General features: G+C 46.4%; 1 long non-coding RNA gene across 9 annotated transcripts; it reads right to left on the reverse strand.

Moving 5' to 3' along the window:
- Nucleotides 1-524: 524 nt before the first annotated feature.
- On the reverse strand, nt 525-7646 carry LOC127912483 (uncharacterized). 9 transcript variants are annotated; one of them, XR_008082905.1, is made up of 4 exons: nt 6312-6496; nt 6029-6197; nt 5650-5974; nt 525-1389 (listed from the first exon to the last, which is right to left on the reverse strand). It is a non-coding gene; the product is annotated as an uncharacterized LOC127912483 (long non-coding RNA). The 9 variants fall into 9 exon arrangements; XR_008082911.1 differs by adding an exon at nt 5181-5536 and having other exon boundaries at nt 525-1093; nt 5650-6197; XR_008082910.1 differs by lacking the exons at nt 6029-6197; nt 6312-6496 and adding an exon at nt 6510-7646.
- Between the last annotated feature and the right edge of the window lie 956 nt (nt 7647-8602).

Below are 8602 nucleotides of genomic sequence, written 5' to 3' on the forward strand. Positions count from 1 at the left end.
CTCTCTCTCTGTCTCCCCCTCTCTCTTTCTACCTCTTTGACTCCCTTTCTCTCTTTTTACCTCTCTCTCTGTCTCCCCCTCTCTCATTCTACCTCTTTGACTCCCTCTCTCTCTTTCTACCTCTTTGACTCCCTCTCTCTCTTTCTACCTCTCTCTCTGTCTCCCTCTCTCTTTTTCTACCTCTGACTCCCTCTCTCTCTCTCTACCTCTTTGACTCCCTTTCTCTATTTCTACCTCTCTCTCTGTCTCCCCCTCTCTCTTTCTACCTTTTTGACTCCCTCTCTCTCTTTCTACCTCTGACTCCCTCTCTCTCTTTCTACCTCTTTGACTCCCTTTCTCTCTTTCTACCTCTCTCTCTGTCTCACTCTCTCTCTTTCTACCTCTGACTCCCTCTCTCTCTTTCTACCTCTCTCTCTGTCTCCCTCTCTCTCTTTCTACCTCTGACTCCCTCTCTCTCTTTCTACCTCTTTGACTCCCTCTCTCTCTTTCTACCTCTTGACTCCCTCTCTCTCTTTCTACCTCTCTCTCTGTCTCCCCCTCTCTCTGTCTCCCCCTCTCTCTTTCTACCTCTTTGACTCCCGTTCTCTCTTTCTACCTCTCTCTCTGTCTCCCCCTCTCTCTTTCTACCTCTTTGACTCCCTTTCTCTATTTCTACCTCTCTCTCTGTCTCCCCATCTCTCTTTCTACCTCTGTGACTCCCTCTCTCTCTTTCTACCTCTGACTCCCTCTCTCTCTTTCTACCTCTCTCTGTCTCCCTCTCTCTCTCTTTCTACCTCTTTGACTCCCTCTCTCTCTTTCTACCTCTTTGACTCCCTCTCTCTCTTTCTACCTCTCTCTCTGTCTCCCTCTCTCTTTTTCTACCTCTGACTCCCTCTCTCTCTTTCTACCTCTCTCTCTCTCTCTCTCTCTTTTTCTACCTCTGACTCCCTCTCTCTCTTTCTACCTCTTTGACTCACTTTCTCTATTTCTACCTCTCTCTCTGTCTCCCCCTCTCTCTTTCTACCTCTTTGACTCCCTTTCTCTATTTCTACCTCTCTCTCTGTCTCCCCCTCTCTCTTTCTACCTCTTTGACTCCCTCTCTCTCTTTCTACCTCTCTCTCTGTCTCCCTCTCTCTCTTTCTACCTCTTTGACTCCCTCTCTCTCTTTCTACCTCTTTGACTCCCTTTCTCTCTTTCTACCTCTCTCTCTGTCTCCCTCTCTCTCTTTCTACCTCTGACTCCCTCTCTCTCTTTCTACCTCTCTCTCTGTCTCCCTCTCTCTCTTTCTACCTCTCTCTCTGTCTCCCCCTCTCTCTTTCTACCTCTTTGACTCCCTTTCTCTCTTTCTACCTCTCTCTCTGTCTCCCCCTCTCTCTTTCTACCTCTTTGACTCCCTTTCTCTCTTTCTACCTCTCTCTCTGTCTCCCCCTCTCTCTTTCTACCTCTTTGACTCCCTTTCTCTCTCTTTCTACTCTCTCTCTCTGTCTCCCTCTCTTGCTACCTCTTTGACTCTTTTCTCTCTTTCTACTCTCTCTCTGTCTCTACCTCTTTCTACCCTTGACTCCCTCTCTATTTCTACCTCTCTCTCTGTCTCCTTTCTCTCTCTTTCTACCTTTGACTCCCTCTCTTTCTCTCTCTCTCTGTCTCCCTCTCTCTCTTCTACCTCTTTGACCCTCTCTCTCTTTCTACCTCTTTGACTCCCTTTCTCTCTTTCTACCTCTCTCTCTGTCTCCCTCTCTTTCTACCTCTGACTCCCTCTCTCTCTTTCTACCTCTCTCTCTCCCTTTCTCTCTTTCTACCTACCTCTCTCTCTGTCCCCTCTCTCTTTCTACCTCTTTGACTCCCTCTTCTCTTTCTACCTCTCTCTCTGTCTCCTCTCTTCTACCTCTTTGACTCCCTTTCTCTCTTTCTACCTCTCTGTCTCTCCCTCTTTCTACCTCTTTGACTCCTTTCTCTCTTTCTACTCTCTCTCTGTCTCCCCCCTCTCTTTCTACCTCTTTGACTCCTTTTCTCTCTTTCTACCTCTCTCTCTGTCTCCCCCTCTCTCTTTCTACCTCTTTGACTCCCTCTTTCCTTTCTACCTCTCTCTCTCTTTCTTTCTCCCCTGACTCCCTCTCTCTTTCTACCTCTGACTCCCTCTCTTTTTACCTCTCTGTCTCCCTCTTTCTTTCTACCTCTTTTGACTCCCTCTCTTTCTACCTCTCCTCTGTCTCCCTCTCTCTTTCTACCTCTTTGACTCCCTCTCTCTCTTTCTACCTCTTTGACTCCCTCTCTCTCTTTCTACCTCTCTGACTCTGTCTCCCTCTCTCTCTTCTCTGACTCCCTCTTTCTACCTCTCTCTGTCTCCTCTCTCTTTCTCTCTCTCTCTGTCTCCCCTCTCTCTTTCTACCTCTTTGACTCCCTCTTCTCTTTCTACCTCTTCTCTGTCTCTCTCTTTCTACCCTCCCTCTCTCTTTTTACCTCTTCTCTTTCTACCTCTTCTTTCTACCTTTCTCTCTGTCTTCTCCTCTCTCTCTACCTCTTTGACTCCCTTTCTCTCTTTCTCTCTCTTGACTCTCTTCTCTCTTTCTACCTCTCTCTCTGACTCTCCTTTCTCTCTTTCTACCTCTGACTCCCTCTCTCTCTTTTCTACCTCTTCTGTCTTCCTGTCTCTCTCTTTCTACCTCTCTCTCTGTCTCCCCCTCTCTCTTTCTACTCTTTGACTCCTGTCTCTCTTTCTACCTTTCTCTCTGTCTCCCCTCTCTCTCTTTCTACCTCTTTGACTCCTTTCTCTCTTTCTCCTCTCTCTCTGTCTCTCCCTCTCTTTCTACCTCTTTGACTCCCTTTCTCTCTTTCTACCTCTCTCTCTGTCTCCCCCTCTCTTGCTACCTCTTTGACTCATTTTCTCTCTTTCTACCTCTCTCTCTCTCCCCCTCTCTCTTTCTACCTCTTTGACTCCTCTCTTTTCTACCTCTGACTCCCTCTTCTTCTCTCTCTTTGACTCCTCTCTCTCTTTCTACCTCTCTCTTGTCTCCCTTTCTCTCTTTCTACCTCTCTCTCTCTGTCTCTCTCTTTTTGACTCTCTTTGACTCTCTTTCTCTCTCTCTCTTTGACCTCTTTTCCCTTTCTCTCTTTCTACCTCTCTTTCTCTCTTTCTACCTCTTTGACTCCCTCTCTTCTTTCCCTCTGACTCCTCTCTTTCTACCTCTCTCTCTGTCTCCCTCTCTCTCTTCTCCTCTTTGACTCCCTCTTTCTCCCTTTCTCTCTCTTTCTACCTCTCTCTCTGTCTCTCTCTCTTTTTCTACCTCTGACTCCCTCTCTCTTCTACCTCTCTCTCTCTCTCTCTCTCTTTTTCTACCTCTGACTCCCTCTCTCTCTTTCTACCTCTTTGACTCTTTTCTCTATTTCTACCCTCTCTCTCTCTCTGTCTCCCTCTCTTTCTACCTCTTTGACTCCCCTTTCTATTTCTACCTCTCTCTCTGTCTCCCCCTCTTTCTACCTCTTTGACTCTCTCTTTCTACCTCTCTGTCTCCCTCTCTCTCTTTCTACCTCTTTGACTCCCTCTCTCTCTTTCTACCTCTTTGACTCCCTCTCTTCTCTCTCTCTCTACTCTCCTTCTACCTCTGACTCCCTCTCTCTCTTTCTACCTCTTTGACTCTCTCTCTTTCTACCTCTTTGACTCCCTTCTCTCTTTCTACCTCTCTCTCTGTCTCTCTCTCTCTTTCTACCTCTGACTCCCTCCTCTCTTTCTACCTCTCTCTCTGTCTCTCTCTCTTTCTACCTCTCTCTCTGTCTCCCCCCTCTCTCATTCTACCTCTTTGACTCTTTCTCTCTCTTTCCACCTCTCTCTCTGTCTCCCCCCTCTCTTTCTACCTCTTTGACTCCCTTTCTCTCTTTCTACCTCTCTCTCTGTCTCTCTCTCTTTCTACCTCTTTGACTCCCTTTCTCTCTGTCTACCTCTCTCTCTGTCTCCCCCTCTCTCTTCTACCTCTTTGACTCATTTTCTCTCTTTGACTCCTCTCTCTGTCTCCCTCTCTCTTTCTACCTCTTTGACTCCCTTTCTTCTCTCTTTCTACCTCTCTCTCTCTCTCTCCCTCTCTTTCTACCTCTTTGACTCCCTCTCTCTTTCTACCTCTTTGACTCCCCTCTCTTTCTACCTCTCTCTTCTACCTCTGACTCCCTCTCTCTTTCTACCTCTTTGACTCCTCTCTCTCTTTACCTCTCTCTCTGTCTCCCTCTCTCTTTCTACCTCTCTCTGTCTCCCTCTCTCTCTTTCTACCTCTTTGACTCCCCTTTCTCTCTTTCTACCTCTCTCTCTGTCCCCCTCTCTCTCTTTCTACCTCTTTGACTCCCTCTCTCTATTTCTACCTCTTTGACTCCTCTCTCTTTCTACCTCTCTCTCTGTCTGTCTCTCTCTTTCTACCTCTTTGTCTCCCCTCTCTCTTTCTACCTCTTTGACTCCCTTTCTCTCTTTCTACCTCTCTCTCTGTCTCCCTCTCTCTCTTTCTACCTCTGACTCCCTCTCTCTCTTTCTACCTCTCTCTCTGTCTCCCTCTCTCTCTTTCTACCTCTCTCTCTGTCTCCCCCTCTCTCTTTCTACCTCTTTGACTCCCTTTCTCTCTTTCTACCTCTCTCTCTGTCTCCCCCTCTCTCTTTCTACCTCTTTGACTCCCTTTCTCTCTTTCTACCTCTCTCTCTGTCTCCCCCTCTCTCTTTCTACCTCTTTGACTCCCTTTCTCTCTTTCTACCTCTCTCTCTGTCTCCCCCTCTCTCTTGCTACCTCTTTGACTCCTTTTCTCTCTTTCTACCTCTCTCTCTGTCTCCCCCTCTCTCTTTCTACCTCTTTGACTCCCTTTCTCTCTTTCTACCTCTCTCTGTCTCCCTCTTTCTACCTCTTTGACTCCCTCTCTCTCTTTCTACCTCTGACTCCTCTCTCTCTTTCTACCTCTTTGACTCCCTCTCTCTCTTTCTACCTCTCTCTCTGTCTCCCTCTCTCTTTCTACCTCTGACTCCCTCTCTCTCTTTCTACCTCTTTGACTCCCTCTCTCTTTTCTACCTTTGACTCCCTCTCTCTCTTTCTACCTCTTTGACTCCCTTTCTCTCTTTCTACCTCTCTCTCTGTCTCCCTCTCTCTTTCTACCTCTTTGACTCCCTCTCTCTCTTTCTACCTCTGACTCCCTCTCTCTCTTTCTACCTCTTTGACTCCCTCTCTCTCTTTCTACCTCTCTCTGTCTCCCTCTCTCTCTTTCTACCTCTCTCTCTGTCTCCCCCTCTCTCTTTCTACCTCTTTGACTCCCTTTCTCTCTTTCTACCTCTCTCTCTGTCTCCCCCTCTCTCTTTCTACCTCTTTGACTCCCTCTCTCTATTTCTACCTCTTTGACTCCCTCTCTCTCTTTCTACCTCTCTCTCTGTCTCCCTCTCTCTCTTTCTACCTCTTTGACTCCCTCTCTCTCTTTCTACCTCTTTGACTCCCTTTCTCTCTTTCTACCTCTCTCTCTGTCTCCCTCTCTCTCTTTCTACCTCTGACTCCCTCTCTCTCTTTCTACCTCTCTCTCTGTCTCCCTCTCTCTCTTTCTACCTCTCTTTGTCTCAGTCTCCTCTCTTTCTACCTCTTTGACTCCTTTCTCTCTTTCTACCTCTCTCTCTGTCTCCCCCTCTTTCTACCTCTTTGACTCCTTTCTCTCTTTCTACCTCTCTCTCTGTCTCCCCCTCTCTCTTTCTACCTCTTTGACTCCCTTTCTCTCTTTCTACCTCTCTCTCTGTCTCCCCCTCTCTCTTGCTACCTCTTTGACTCCTTTTCTCTCTTTCTACCTCTCTCTCTGTCTCCCCCTCTCTCTTTCTACCTCTTTGACTCCCTTTCTCTCTTTCTACCTCTCTCTCTGTCTCCCCTCTCTCTTTCTACCTCTTTGACTCCCTCTCTCTCTTTCTACCTCTGACTCCCTCTCTCTCTTTCTACCTCTTTGACTCCCTCTCTCTCTTTCTACCTCTCTCTCTGTCTCCCTCTCTCTCTTTCTACCTCTGACTCCCTCTCTCTCTTTCTACCTCTTTGACTCCCTCTCTCTCTTTCTACCTCTTTGACTCCCTCTCTCTCTTTCTACCTCTTTGACTCCCTTTCTCTCTTTCTACCTCTCTCTCTGTCTCCCCTCTCTCTTTCTACCTCTTTGACTCCCTCTCTCTCTTTCTACCTCTGACTCCCTCTCTCTCTTTCTACCTCTTTGACTCCCTCTCTCTCTTTCTACCTCTCTCTGTCTCCCTCTCTCTCTTTCTACCTCTTTGACTCCCTCTCTCTCTTTCTACCTCTTTGACTCCCTCTCTCTCTTTCTACCTCTTTGACTCCCTTTCTCTCTTTCTACCTCTCTCTCTGTCTCCCTCTCTCTCTTTCTACCTCTGACTCCCTCTCTCTCTTTCTACCTCTTTGACTCCCTCTCTCTCTTTCTACCTCTTTGACTCCCTCTCTCTCTTTCTACCTCTGACTCCCTCTCTCTCTTTCTACCTCTTTGACTCCCTCTCTTTCTATCTCTCTCTCGCTGTCTCCCTCTCTCTCTTTCTACCTCTTTGACTCCCTCTCTCTCTTTCTACCTCTTTGACTCCCTTTCTCTCTTTCTACCTCTCTCTCTGTCTCTCCCTCTCTTCTTCTACCTCTTTGACTCCCTCTCTCTCTTTCTCCCTCTTTCTCCCTCTCTCTCATTCTACCTCTTTCTCGCTCTGTCCCTTCATGTCTCTTCATTTCTCTTTCTCTCTTTCGCTCGCTGTCTCTATCTCTAACTCTTCCCTCTCTCTCTCGCCCTCTTTCTTTCTCTCCACCTCTCTGCCTTTCCTCTCCCCTCATATCTACTTCCTCTCAGGTCAAGAAGTTGTCCTTGCTTAGAGCGACAACAACAACAAAAAGAGAAGGAGCCCCATTCCCTCTCTCCATCACCCGTCTCTCTGTCTCTTCTCCTTAGTTGTCAAGTTTAGACCTAAAGTACCTGGGTTGTGACTGGAACAGGGTAGTTGGGATGTGTGTACAGTAATGTATGTGTGTGTTGTGATTGGTAGTTGGTGTGGGTGTGTGTCTGTGTGCTGTGTGTGTGAGCAGGGAAGCTGTAATGTGTGTGTGGCTTGAGGATGGTAGTCACTTCTGATTTGGGCTCTGTAAGGGTGACAGAGACTTAAAGCTCTACTGGTATGCTTTACCGAGAGCCCCTGGGTGCTTTGTGTCTCTCTCCTCTCTGTGTGTTTAACGCTCTCTTTCTCTCCCTCTCTTTTACACACACACACTGTCACCACATGGTGTAGGGGACACAAAATGATTAAAAGACCCCCGTCACACATACACAACCACACGCACAAAACCCATTAGTCTGTCTCCTGAACATTTCTCTCTTTTTTCTCTGAAGAAAAGAAAGTAGTTGACTTTAGTTTGCTATTCGATGTCCCTGTGAAAGAAAGCAGTCAGGCGCTTTAGTGTTGAAGAATGCCAGGTTCTGCGGCCTTGTCTGTCTATCACTATTTTAAATGAGTCACACTCGTTTGTTTTGTTTTGCTGGAGCTGTATGAATGACGTGTGTGAGTTAGCGATATTCATCCCCACTGAGCACAGACGTCAATTCAACGTCTAACCCACGTTGGTTCAACATAATTTCATTGAAATTGTGTGGAAACAATGTATATTCAACCAGTGTGTGCCCAGTGGGTCAGTTCTATTATTTTTCATTGATCCTGTTCTTTCTTTCTTTCTTTCTTTCTTTCTTTCTTTCTTTCTTTCTTTCTTTCTTTCTTTCTTTCTCTCTCTCTTCTCTCTCTCTCTCTCTCTCTCTCTCTCTCTCTCTCTCTCTCTCTCTCTCTCTCTCTCTCTCTCTCCCTGTCTCTCTTTCTTTCTCTCCCTCCCTCTTTCTCTCTCTCTGTCTCCCTCCCTCTCTCTCGCTATCTCTCTCCCTCTTTCTCTCCCACTCTCTCTCGCTCCCCCTCTCTGTCTCTCTGCTTCTCTCACTCTCCCCCTCACCCCTCTCTCTCTCTACTTATAGCCGTTTATTTTTAATGCGATTCATCTTGGGTAATTTCAGATTGATTGAGAAACATTTTCTTTAGTTCGCTAAGACAACCCGGTTCAGCTCTGTTGAATTCTCAGGAGAAGTCAAGGACTCTGTCAACTGAAGTGTACTGCACCCTGATTAAGGCTGTAATGCTATATAAAACAAAACAGAACTTTCCTAACCAACTCTCACAGCACATACATCCAATTCATTATTGGTGTATTCCAAGAGAGGCCGAATACCTTTTTCTCTTGCTCATTCCCCTCGGTTGGATGATTATTTTTAGCAGCAGTAGTCCTTTGCAATGGACTGTACTATTCTCAATATTCTCCTAGTGATACCACTAGTTAAAAGCAGCCAATTAGGCAAATGATCCACAGAGTTCAGAGGTCGAAAGACAGCTCACTCCATTAGTAATCTTTCCCCTCCCTCTTGCTCCTTCTCTCCTGTCCCCCCTCTCTTTCTCTCTCTCTCAAGTCACTTCCAATTGATGTATTATCATGGGAAACATATGTTTTCACTGTCAAAGCAAGTGAAATAGATAATAAACAAAAGTGAAATGAACAATTAAACAGTAAACATTACACTCATAAATGTTCCAAAGGAATAGAGACATTTCAAATGTCACA

Source organism: Oncorhynchus keta, chromosome 27 (genome assembly GCF_023373465.1).
Source record: "Oncorhynchus keta strain PuntledgeMale-10-30-2019 chromosome 27, Oket_V2, whole genome shotgun sequence".
In the NCBI taxonomy this organism is placed as follows: domain Eukaryota; kingdom Metazoa; phylum Chordata; class Actinopteri; order Salmoniformes; family Salmonidae; genus Oncorhynchus; species Oncorhynchus keta.